Here is a 13,289-nt window from a genome sequence, read left to right on the forward strand (position 1 = left end):
CATTAATTATGCATAAAATAGACAAAACTAAGGTACAAAAGGCACATGGAAGTTTTGCTTTGCTTCTCCCAGACGTGGAGGTGCTGTGCAATTGTCACCTGAGGGGTCAAGGGCCACATGCAATGGCCCTAAGACACATGGTGAAATTCCCTTGGGCTTCAGTGAGGCACACAGACAGTGCTTAAAACACCTGAATCATGTATTCAGCATGTTGTCATGTGCACTTGGAAGTTTTAAGCACATTGTTTTAAGTGGTACTTGAAACAGACTCCTCGCTCTGTGTGGTGCATGTTGAGCGATGAGCAAAAGCCACAGCAGAGCTCATCTGTTGGCTGAAGTCTTTTTGTGTTGATTAAATCTGCACTTCTAGCTCTCCTGGCTTAATAAGCAGAGTTGTGACAGGGTACTTGAAAAACAGGGATTGCTTTGCTTGTTCTTGTTGATCATTTTTGCTGATGTGCATGCAAGGACCTCCTTGCTGTGCTGTTTGGGATTCTTTATAAAGCAAAATGAAACTGTGGGCCCTGCCCTGAAGAGATCCTAGGAATCACACTTTGCTCTCTTTGTAGCGCTGTGAGTGATGTGCAAGTGACCTCAGACTGCCCGGTTGTGCTTCCCTCTGCTTTGTGAGGAAGAGCTGGGTGAAGTCCAGTGACCTATGTTAGAGTCAGTCAGATAAATACTGGCTAATTCACTACAAACATGACTCTAGCTAAGAATGGGGGTTGTTGGCTGGTTTTGCCTAGATGCCAAGTGATGATGCTGTAGTGAATTGAAAACTGCCATGGCAATGGAGTTGAATTTAGCTGCAATTAACCATTTCTGCCTTCCTTCTCCAGCTGGGATAAACAGTTAGGGCTTGCAGCGTGTGGCAATGGCGATTTACAGCCAGATGTTTAACCACTGCTGCTGAGGAGAATGGCAGGTTGTTACCTTGGGGGCTGGCTGGAGAGGGACACACAGGGGTGGGAAGGAGGCCGGGGGTTAGAAATAACCTGCTGGTGGGGATCATTAGAGCCTTTATGTAAACACGGCAGGAATGAAAACAAGGTGGGTTGTTTTTTTTTTTTCCTTTGGAGACCTGTATGGCATCCAAGCACAACACTGCAGGCTGAGCTGCACACTCCCTTTCAGAAAGGCACCACAGTGCAGGAGATTGGGTCCACAAGGCTGATTCAGTGCTGGCTTTGTGCACGGCAGCCACTCTCTACATCTGTTGTATTTTTGCAGTGGGGCTATAAAGTGTGGCAAAAAAAAAAGGATAGTGATCGTCATGGGAGAAAATACGTGGTATGATAGCAGTGAACTAGAGTGACAATATTTACTTTTAATGGAAATGATAGGGCCTTAGGTGTAATAGAAAGTAACAATAAGTACACTTAAGTTCTTCTGTGCTTTTTGATTTCTAGAAAAAACCCTCCTAAAATAGAACCATCCCCTCTTCTTAATCTGAAAAGAAATTTGGATCAATTAGCCTGCTTTTGTTTTAGCAAGAGTCATACATTTACTCATCTCCATGTTGACCTGGAGTTTGCATGCTTCTCTCTTGTATAGAAAACTACATAGCAGCATGTCATTTTAAGAAATTTGAAGTTCTCTGACTCACACAATTCTTGCATTAAGTAAAAATGCAGTTATAGAATTTTTTTTGAGGATATTCATTTCACCTTCATGGGCCAGCACCTTCATGAATGTGAGCCACATGTAGGAAGGAGACTTGTTGCAGCAGTGCTGTCTGGTGCCAGCACACACTGCTTACCAGGAAACCCAGTCCAGAAAGGCAGAAACTCCTGCAATTCACTCTGCACATCACAACACTCAGTTCATCTCTGTACAAGATGTCAAGTCCCAGCACAGGGCAGGGTCAGACTGTACAATCCTTTTACCACTTGTTGTGCCATGTTGTTTAAGGCCATGACAATCCTGGCCAGAGTTTGTCTGTCTCTCACTTTTTCTGTTTTGGCTTGGGTGAGGATGCTGGTGGCCCTGGTACACAGCTTTGTAAGATGTTCATGTCCATGCATCTTGCACTGATCCTGTCATTGTTTCAGATGGATAGGACTCCCTGTACAAGTGCTCCACTGACCTGGGAAGACTCCATGCAAGTTAGAGGTCTATACACAAGGGTCTACTTAAGAGATCAGCCCTCATTTCATTGTCTTTATCTTTATGTGGGGGTTTTTTTTCCCTTTTTCCTTTTTTTTTTTTTTTTTGTTTTTGTGGGGAGGTGAAGGTAGGTAGAAGAAAGAGCAGAGCTTTCAGCAGCCTGAGAAACAGAGTTCTTTCAGAGATAGTGGGGCAGGGGAGGGATGCCACTCTTTGCTTTGCCTCACAAGGAGGAAGCCCAGAGAGGTTTAAACCCAGTGGGCTTTGGCCAGTTCCCTCACCAGCATGAGGGGCACATGGCATGGTAGACCTGCTGCCCAGCCAAGAGACACTGAAGGGCTTTTCCCCATTGCAGAGCTACGAACTAAAGCAGCCTTCAAATCAGAGAAATGTGTTTTTAAAGGGAAGAACAAGGCTCAAAAGGGTGAGGGACCTTTGGTTTTAGCACTGTGTTTTCCTAGGGAGTGAGGACAACAGTGGTGGCCCATGCAGGAGAAGCTAGAAGGGACAACTTAATAAAGAGCCTTAACTGTGGAGCCAGAGGTATTCAAAGGGACCAGAGCCCCTCGTGGTTTTGCCTGTGTGTGCAGCTGAATTCTCAGTGAAGCTTCCTGAAGCATCTGCTCTAATATCTGTTCTAATGTTGCAATAAGTACAAGAAGCTTTAGTAGGTTTTACAGAACATTAAACAAGTTAGTGAAAAAAGAAGAAAATCTTTCTCCTGTTTTTCCCCACCAGTGAATCTCAGCAAATTATAATGATCAATGTCAATTAGGAACAGATCTTTTTCCATTTAGTATTTAAATACTGAATGGAGACTGTCACACAGAATTTTCATGTACCAAGCATGTACAGAAATTACTTTGGAAACAAGATATGATGGACAAACTGTATTCCAAAATATATGGGTTCACAAAATGCCACTGGTGACACTGCTTTACACTTGAACAACTTTACTGAGGATTAAGAAAAGCTGAGTGGTTAAAAAAATTGTAAAAAGACATTTTTAGTTACTGTCTTTTCTAAGCAGTTATTAACATACTGTTTTTGCTCATGTTTGAATGAAACAAAATTTCAGCTGCCATAACCACATTAGCTCAGTAGCCAGTTTCTCAGGACTGCTGCTATTGGCATGTGCTCTTGAAAGCTTACTAAGAGAAGAGAGCTTGATGCAATTATTACATTTAATGAACAAAATCTTTCTGGGATTTTGTACAAACAGTAGATTGTTGAGAACTACATGAAATCTGTGAGAAACAGGTCGTATGGCCCAAAATCAGAGCCACTCTTACCAGAATTAGTTTGCTTTTCCTCCAGAGATTAACACTTAGAAAATCTGGGCTAGATTTCAAGAAAAGTGAACTCTAACCTGTGCATTTTCCCTTTGCTTGTTTTTCTTAACCTGAAAACAGCTTTAAGAGTGTTTGCAATAAAATGCCAGGAAAAATAAAACTAAATTAAATAATCTATTTCCAAGCTATGGGAACTACTCTCTTCAGTTTGTAAAGAAAGCTAAAAATACCTCTTACACTCAACAGGCATTTGAAGGCTTGCTCAAGCTGAACTTGTTTACTATCAGATGTGCCCAGGTAATTTCTGCTTCAGGTGCATGCCCCTGGTAGAGCTGCCCTTGCCCTCCCCAGTGAGTCTGCGCATGTGCAGCACTTGTGGAACCTGCTTCTGGGTTAGCAAGTATTTTTTGTTTGTTGTATAGGACAGGAGAGCTTCAGGCTTCTGCTCTTCTCTCCTTCCATCTCCATCCAAGAAGAAGACCTTGGTGCCAGTGCAAGTGTGATTCATATTTACCGCCCAAAGTGTTAATTTTTTTTCTTCTCAGGTATGGAGCATAAAACTTAGAGCAAAAAGGATGTCATAGCAATAGCTACATGAGCAGAAAGTAAGGAAAGCCTCAGGAAAAGTTCCTCGAGATGGTGCATTGTCAAGATTTGGGCGTATTTGGACTCTCATTGAGCTGAAGTGTAATGGTGTGGTACCTTATAATGAGCTTTGTAATGAGCTATGTGTGTGCATTTTAATATGGATATTGTTGGTCTATGCTTTGAAAGCTACACAAACCATTCCTATGCCTGAGGTCATGACAAGCTGGACCAGAAGCCAACCCCAGGTCCAGAAACAACCTGAGCTTGGATGCTCAGGTGTTCAGGGGCTTTACATGTATTCCAGCACACTTTTACTGCAGCTTTGATGCAATTTTTGGTATTTTTTTGGTAAAAGTAGCAGCACAGTAATTTAAAAGCTGTCAGTTGGCCATAAATTTTAAACAGGTGTTCTTGGTTCTCCATCCTTCTGTCTCTTGACTGTTGTTGAAGCAATGCATACAATTTGTATCTGGTATTAAGTGTTTTGAGATGCTGAATGTGCTGAGAAAAGATGTGTATTTTAGCATACTGCTGCTGCCCAAGGGCTAGGAAATACAGTAAACACACATGCAGGTTTTCAAATGGCTCATTTTAGTTGCTCCTTGTGGAGAGATTCCCGTGGCTCCAAAGATTTACAACTTCCTGTTCATTTGTGCTGTCTTCTCTTGTCAATGCCAAGACTGATTTTTGTTTAAGGTGGGATTTTGTTCTTTAATCAGCCTGAAGTGTTTGTTTATTTTTCTATAATACACCATCATCTAGTGCATAAGAACTTGTAAATGAAATTGGGTAGAAGATCATCATATAGCTACATTGAGGTTAATTTTCCTGCTTTTTCATTACCCTCACTGAGAGAACTCTGATTCTGGCATCCTGGATATGCTGGATAGAACTGTGAGCAACTGAAAAAAAAGTTGAATTGGATTGGAAGCTAGCATGTCTTCAATTAGAAGAATTGGTTTGCTTTTTCTTTTTCTCTGTCTTAGAATATATCATTATTTTTAACTTTCATTCTTAGTATGAGTCATACTGCACTCCATGGAGAATCCTGTTTGCTTCTTGGTAACAACTTGCAGCAGCAAGAAAAGTATCTTTAGACCATTAGGAGAACAGGGTTCCATGGGCAGCAGCACTTTAGATACTGAGGATACTGCTCCTGGGTAATGGCCCACAGTCACTTTTTTGGTGGCAAAGATTAGTTTCTACCTAATTTTCTCCAATTGTGGGTGCTCATTCTTATTAATGAGCTGCTCCAGTAGTGGAGGCAGCTCTGCTTGTGGCATCGAGCTAAGGGTTGGGTGATGAGCAGGAGGTGGGATGGGGCAGGATGCTCCTCAGTTCCATTTTGTCACTTCAGATTTGGTAAATGTCTGAAATGTTGTCCATATAGACTGCTCACAGATGTATCTGAAAGTCTTTTACTGCACTTTCAGTTTAAAGGGTAGCAATTCTTCTAAATTGAAAAAATGCAGCATTTTGCAAGTGAGGTAAGGTTCTGTTCGAAATTTGCCACCACCAGAGAATGGCAACTCAAAATGTCTCTTTTTACAGTGTTTTGAGTTAGTGACTTGTGTTGTAGCAGATACGTGACCTCAAACACTTGCTTCAGGCACTTTTCTTTCTGCCTTGGTATGTGACCTGATCATATGAATATACAAATTGGGCATGAGACTTCTCATCTGGAAAGGTCTGTGACGAAGCTGTGTAGGGACAATATTTGCAAGTGGTGTAGTTAAGTTAACAAAGCTGGCACTGTGCCAGCTTTCCTTAACTGGGTTTTGTGTAGGTACACACAGGTTGTGATGAGTGGGGTGGGGCTGTGGGCAGCCTCATCCCCAGTGGGTGCAGCTGTGAGCAGCAGGTGAGCAGCACTGACAGCAATGAGCCATGGAGTGCCCAGGGGCACTGACCCATCACCAAAGGGAGCAGAGGGCACACAGGTGCAGTGCATGGACATGAGGGGGATAAAAGGCTGGGCTGAAGAACAAGAAGGGAAGATGCTTGCAGCTTTCTGCAGTGATATGAGGTTACTCTGCATGGGCAGACACATGAAGCCTTCTGATGTGGTACGGTGTTACTCTGTATGGGTGGGTGCTTAAAGCCTTCTGAAATTGTGTGGGGATACTCTGTGTATTGTGGCCATCTCAACTGCCAGGACAGAACTGGCAGTTCTGTCCTGAACAAAACATCTCAACTTCAGGACAGAAGAGCTGGTTTTAACTTAGGACCATTAGGATATGGTTCTGGCATTTTTACCAACTGCATCCACTCTCTTCCACTCCCAAATTTGATTAAAGAAAGGAATTTATGTTAGAATTTAAATTCTAACTGACCTTTTGCCCATGTACAAGCAAAAAAATTACTTGGAATCTTCTTTTTTAAACAATTATTTCATTGTGTGTAATGAAGTGTGGTGCTTCTAGGAGTGCTTCATGTGAGGTGACAGGTGCTAAATGCAGTGGCCCCAAGACCCCTCTGTTCCAAAGAGGTTTACTTATTTTCAGGGAGGAGCTATGTTTTAACAGATGTTGTAATGAGCGCAAGACTTCTTCAACAGTGTAGCCTGTTTTGTTTGAGAAGGGTACTCATTTAATGAAAGAATCATTTCATGGATAGCTGCATCAATGGCCAGATGCTACACAATTCAAAAAGATAATCTGAACATGCTTAGCACATCACAATTAATGTTGCAGGACTTGAGACTATTAGTGTCTCCCTAGAGGTAGTATTAATTAACAGGCTAAACCCAAGAACAAGGTCAGATATTATTTCCACTTGGAGAACTTGTGAGAATAAATTGATTTTTTGTTAGAATTTGTTTTTCATTCATCTATCTTGGTAAGCATATGAAGTCAAAAGTAGCTTGTGAGCAGCAAAGCATCTAAATATTTTTTCCTATTTTTTTGGTGAGCAATTGGTTGTCTTTGGACAACATACTGAGTACTTGGACTGCAGTAAAATTATATATAAAAGGGCAGCCAGTTGTATTCTGTGTATTATTAGCAAGGTCAACTAGTGTTGTTATTTCTCTTATTACAAGAACTGTTTTGCCCCTTTTGTGTTACTTTGCTCCCATGCTTTCATTTCCCTGGACTTCACTGGTATTCATTCAATGTATGTGCTGAAGGGGAGATAATTCTTGCAGCATGGCTCTCACCAGCCATGTCTTAAAGCCCAGTTTTGACCTTTGGAACCTAAATCAAATGGATTGTGTTCCCTAAAATTGGATTATTTCTGCTATCTTCTGAAGGACTCAATAGATAAATAAAATCAAAGGCATTAGTAGAGTACAGTTCTGCCAAATGTTGAGCACATTTTGGAAAAATTTTGTCTTTAATTCTCATCTAGAACAATTAAACTGGTTAAGTCTTTGCTGAGCAGCATGCCAGAAGAACGTATTTGTAATATATGTAAAAAAGTATGGATATTTAACTACTTGCATATAAGCAGAAAACCTGGCTTCTTTTTTTTTATAGGGCTTTCCACTTTATAGCTAACTTTAAAAATAAGAAAAAGGAAATTTTGACTTTTTCTTCTCCCAGAAATTATGAATGAGTAGCATTTTATTCAGATTTTTCTGGATCATTTGGTCTTTACAGAATTAAAATGCAAAAAAATTAGTAACAACAGGAAGACTTGTTCACAGACTGCAGATTCTTGGTTCTGACTTGTGATGGCTGTAATTTTTTTGTTGTTTTCAGAGTTTCATAATGTTTTGTTTTCATATAGAAACATCTGTCCCCGTATTTCATAAGTATGGCAGTTTATGCACTGGGAACCATTTATTTTGATGCAAACACCATAACTTAAGCATTTAAAGTGATGAGATTTGTTAAAACAGTATTTAGGACACAGTTGTTCATAGCAGGAGGTCCTCTTTAATATGTGAATTATAAACTGGGTGGTCTCTTTTCTGCTCCAGTTTTTTTCCCCAAACATATTTAATCCACAAGATTAGAAGGTGAAAATGAATTCTTTGTGTATTGCTGAAACTTAAGAGCACTGTCAAGGAGTGAAATTTTCCAGAGTTTTTTCAGTACCATACATTCAATAATATGCTTTTTGTAAAGCATTTTTTCAGCATTCTCTTCATCTTTAGTGTTTGCTCACAAGAGATATTTTTTTCTTGTGATTTATATCAAAGCACAAGAACGCTACTTGAAGTTCTGGATCAGGGAAATCCTGTAGTGCAGCTAAGGTGACAGTCAGTTCCCTTCTGTGCTCATCCAATGGAAAAACATTGACAGATTGGACAAGGTGGCTTTTGTAAGGCCCAGTTTGTGTGAGCTGCAGGGACAGTGAGTGAGCAAACCTCAGCTAGACACAGAGCACACTGAGACAACGAGTGAATGCATTTCTAAGTTGGAGCCTTGTTTTATGAGATGATACAGGACAAAGACAGCTGCCTTTCAAGTATGTAATCTTGGGCCATCCTTGAGCTAATTGAGATGTTATTTGAAGGAGTGTAACTGTAAAACAGAACTTTTGCTTGAGATCTTCAGTGCCAGTTTCATGTATGTTTTGAATTTATCATCAATGCACACTGTGATTTTTTTCCTGACTGGTTTTCCTTGGGTTGATTCTCTTCTAGCATCATGTTGTCCTGCTGCCAGTCCTGTCCAAAGTACTGTTATTATATGTTACTTTATGTAGACTGTTGAAAAAGTTCATACAGTACACTTTGAGTATGTTTATCAAGAAACATATTGTCTTGGTTTTGTGTGAACCTTTAAGACTGCAAAATAGTGTGTGTAAAAGGAAAAAAAAGCAGGTTATTACTGAATTCAGGAAGTGAAAGAAATATTCCATCTGCTAAAACAGCTAGTATATGTATAAAGCTGCTATTTTCACAAAAGCAGTAATTCTCTTCAGTGAATCAGGACACGTGCTGATCTACAAGCTCCTCATCTGTAGTGAACAGTCATATATACAGAGATAAAAGTGGACCATGAGGAAATGACAATATATTGTTTGCTCAGTGAAGGTTATGCTATTATGATGTGAAGGATTGAAGTGGTATAGTCACAGGCCATTCAAGTTAATCAAAATCAAACCCATTCTTCAAGATACCTGCACAGGCAACATTTTCCTCCAGCACTGGGATACCAGGGGATACCAGCTCATCTGAGTTCATCAGGTTTTCATAAATAACCTTCTCATTATTCATGTATTTATTCCTTACTAGCTGTGTCAGAGTTAGTAGTAGCTTGTGTCGGCATCACACCAGCTGGAAGGGATTTGGCATTTTACGTTGTGCAGGGCAAAGGTCCCACATTTAAGTTTGACTTCATTGACACTGCATCTTTTCTGTATTTTTTGGCAGTAGGTTTCTGTTACAGTGGTTAGTGATGAGGATGTTACTCCTGTCCTACAAGATTAAATTTTGCTCGATTTTGAGGGTATTTCCAGCACCTGATGCAGGCAGTGCTGTTGAACAAGGAGAAGCACAGCAAGATTTGTTTTACTGAGACACTTGCCTGGCAACCTGTTTGTCCTGTATGTGACCCAACAGGCATTGTGCAAACTTTGACAAGCCCTGGGTGGTTTTGATCGAAGAGAAAGCAGTGAAGCGCCCCAGCAATTCTGCTCTGACCTTCCTACTTAATCTGGTTGAACAATTTGTTCTTACAGCTAAATTTCTCGAGCCATGCAATATTTTATTTCTGATCTTTTTCTGTCCAGTAGTGGCCTTTCTGCCAGTTTACACTGCCACCTGTCTTCCTGTCTGGTTTGGAGGTCTTTCCCTGCTGTGTTTTATTCCCTTATCAAAACTGCTCCTTTCCAAACTGTATTTCCAGTCTGTGACTATGTAAAGGAATTGAGTAAACTCTCATTTCAGTGCTTACTCATTTGCAAAGGTAATCCATTTTGCCTGAGACTTGCTTGCTTTTGCTGAGGATATGATTAAATTTGACTTGGGTATCTTCCCTGAGATCAATTGCTCATTTTAGCTGTTGTTTTTTTTCCCTGTCTTGGGGATTTTCATTGTTGCTGGTTTTGTTTTTTTTTCCTCCTCTTCCCCTGGCTTCCTATCACTCATGTGCTACCAAAGCAAACTTGACATTCAAGTGGGATAATGTTATCAGTTTCATGTTGTACTGTACTGGGCACACTCTACTTCATTCTCCTCCTATCAGCACCAGCAAGTCAAGCAGCTGGGAAGTATTTGAGACATTGCTGTACATGAAAGAGAAGAATCGTGTGCCTTTTTCTCATTTATTAATGTAAGTAAAACCTTTTCACTGTTGAGGCAACATTAATGTTAGTTTTCTTTTGTAGAGATGAAAAATACAGCTGTTGCCTAAAGTGCCTAAATTTCAAGACCATTGGGTTTAGGGTTTTTTTTTTTGTTTCATTTGTACAGTCAAAGCAAGTAAGACTGGAGAGTTTGTTGCAAAAGTTGTCTGATCCTTCCTGCATGTCACAGACTATCATATTTTTTGCACTTAACCTGTATTAAGACAATAAATTATATGTGATTATTGCCAATTTATACTCTGCCATTATATATATATTCTGGAAAGATTTTTGATACTTTAGGTCTTGATATCATGAGTTGAAGAATTCAACATTCCTGGCCTTGGTAATTCAGAAGACCAAGTAAACACCTTTTCTGGAATATCTGTCCATAGCTGAGGGGATTTTTTATGCCTTCATCAGCTGAGATAAGAGTGAATTTTCTTCCAAAAGAAGTACTTGGGAAACTGAAATAAAGTCTGCTCCTAGAACTTCTGTAAATTCAAATAGTTGAACTTTTAATTGCTTACTCTAACTTCTTGCTGTGTTCTAACTTTCAGTTGTGATTTAAAGGTGGAACAGAAATTTCTAAGCTGATTTTGGTGTCACTAATGCTGCACAGCGGCTCACTTGATACAAATGTTACTGGTAGAGCCTGGATCTGTACTGGTGATGAATCTCAAATCAACCAGTCTTTTGAATAGGTCCTTATTAGTTCTTTTTAGCATCAACTTTTTTGATCGGAAGTTTGGATAGCAAAGAGTGAAATGGTACAGAAATATTGATGTTCTCAATTTGTAAACCCTTATTTAATCTGGTAGATTTGATATGCTCATCAGAGGATGAAACCAGTTTTGTTTCCCTAGCTCTATTTTACATAAATCCATGATGTCTGGCATTAATGTAATAACTGTTCATTGTTTCTGTATCAGTTGACTGCCCTGAAAGTATTTCCTTTCCTTGCTTGAATCCGTGTTGTGCCATGTGCTGTCAGCTCCTGGTTATTCCCAGTGAGACGTGAACAAGTGGAACTTCATTTTCCCGTGGTAGCAATGTATTCTCTTGATTTTCTGTGACAGTGTGCTATTAAAGACTATTGCTGTCTGATGAGAATGGCCACTTCTGTCTTTATGTAACCTGTGAGCTAGAAACTTAATGCCTTAATGTTGTTGTTAGATCATACCCATCTTGTAATGTTGATGACCACTGTGCCCTGCACTCTTGAAAAAGACTGTGGCATTACTAAGCATGATCTTTTTCTTATCATTAGCTTCACTATTTTTAGACTTAGCATAACACATCTAAGCCCCACGGAGAAATTCAGAGCATCAGGAGTCTTTGGTGTCCCTGCCCTGGATGTCTAACTCTTGTCCCCGTGTTTCCTGCAGAGGAATGGAATCAGGCCCTACATCCCAGCTCATGTGTCCTCCTGGTCATCAGCATCTTGATCAGTTGGGGCAAGGAAGAAGTTATAACTACAACAAGAAGCACCCTTCCTCCCTTCCACAGCCAATTAAACTTCTCTCCAATTTACACACTCCTTTGCCCCCAAACACACTAATTTTCCACTCCTGTAGCAATCCTACAGAAGTTGGTGAAGTTAATTCTCTCATTTTATTCTGCTCACTTTTTAAATCCTCTTTCATTTGACCTTCTGAACAGTTCTAACAGCTGACCCAAGTCGTCTGCCAGTACCCTGTGTTGCCACAGGACCTTTTCTCTGTAAGGCTTCAGCTGTGTCTCTCTTTTGCCAGGTGCCAGAAGATCAAATTCCTGATTTGCAAGCACCCGGTAACACAGAGTAATTTAGAAAAGGTAGCAGTGGCTGTCAAGGAGTATCTTGGGAAACAGAAATTTTTACCAGGCCATGTGGGAACAAAGTTCACATAGGTACAGGTTTTGCAATTACAGAAAATGGCAATAATCTATTTCAAGAAAAATAAGTGGTTTGCATATTGGAACACGTCTCAGTGTGTTTTCCTTTTGACAGCATGACAGTTTGTCAGTCCTGTTTTCTTCAGTGCTAAATTTCCAGGCATAGAAATTTTGCTTTCTGATGTAGCTTAAGGAAATCTTTGAAGTGAGGTATATTAGCATATAAGCTTTGGAACTCTTTGGTTGTCCTTGGGTTGGGATAATAAATGTTTGTTCAGGTGCCCTGTTTCAGAAGTGAGTGTTTTCTGCCTTGTCTCAACACATTAACTATTGTGCCATATTTTTATTAAAACACCTATCCTATTTTTCAAGCCTGGGCTTATTTCTAATTCCTCCAAATTATAAATTTTGATTTTTTTCTTTTTTTAAATCTTGCCTGCTTTAAGTCTGAATGAAAGCGTTTCTTGCATCTATATGAATGTCTCCCTCCCTTGGGGGATTCCTCCCTGCCTGGCAGAGAACACGGAACTGGATCAATCATCTGTCATTTAACAGTGATAATGATTCCATGGTCTTTATCTCTTACCAGTTCTGATAAAATGCTTGCTCCAGTTGCATGTCAAGCATCCATGTTTAGTAGCTGGTGTCCAATGAGTCACAATTTTGTAGGGCTGGCCATGTGGGTAGTGAATCTGAAGCACTCTAAATATTGTGATTTTACTTTGTATTGATGAACTGTGCACTTACTTGATATATACAAAATAAATTTGAAATGTAGGTTGTTTTTTTTTTAAGTATCAATTACACAGATCTAAGCCATATATGTAGTGATTGTGTATTAAGTAAAGGTGCAAGAGCTGTTCTGCAGAACAAATGGATATTTTATATCGGTAGAAAAAAAAAAGGGTTTTGGAAAATAAGAACACAGTAGCTGGAACTTATGATAACCTTGAATTTTGTAAGCAGAAAGGGTGTGAATGGAGTTATACCGTATGCCAGCAGAAATTTTAAGTGTACATTTTCTTAGAGAATTTGCTAGAGATGGTACTTCCTACATATTATATGTGTGGTTTAACGTAAGACTTACTTTTAGGCTTTAGTAAGATTAAATATTGCTGGGAAAAATTAAGTGTGAAAATAGTCCACAATAGGAAGTCTGTAGGATGTGTGCACAGGCCAGATGGACTCATC

General features: G+C 39.8%; 1 protein-coding gene across 31 annotated transcripts in view; it reads left to right on the forward strand.

The window, feature by feature from the left end:
- BMPR1B (bone morphogenetic protein receptor type 1B) overlaps window positions 1–13,289 on the forward strand; it is a 237,721-nt gene that overhangs the window by 74,435 nt on the left and 149,997 nt on the right. For 5 of the 31 annotated variants that reach the window (XM_064416994.1, XM_064417018.1, XM_064417003.1 and 2 more), the window contains 2 exons: window positions 10,124–10,210; window positions 10,527–10,719. The exons of 18 other annotated variants lie outside the window; for them this stretch is intronic. The gene's annotated coding sequence lies outside the window, so the exon portion shown is untranslated. Of the gene's footprint in view, window positions 1–6,033; window positions 6,053–10,123; window positions 10,211–10,510; window positions 10,720–13,289 lie in introns of those variants that run through there. 8 more of the 31 variants (XM_064416997.1, XM_064417006.1, XM_064417004.1 and 5 more) reach the window with 6 other exon arrangements.

Source organism: Passer domesticus, chromosome 4, assembly GCF_036417665.1.
Source record: "Passer domesticus isolate bPasDom1 chromosome 4, bPasDom1.hap1, whole genome shotgun sequence".
Taxonomy (NCBI): Eukaryota; Metazoa; Chordata; class Aves; order Passeriformes; family Passeridae; genus Passer; species Passer domesticus.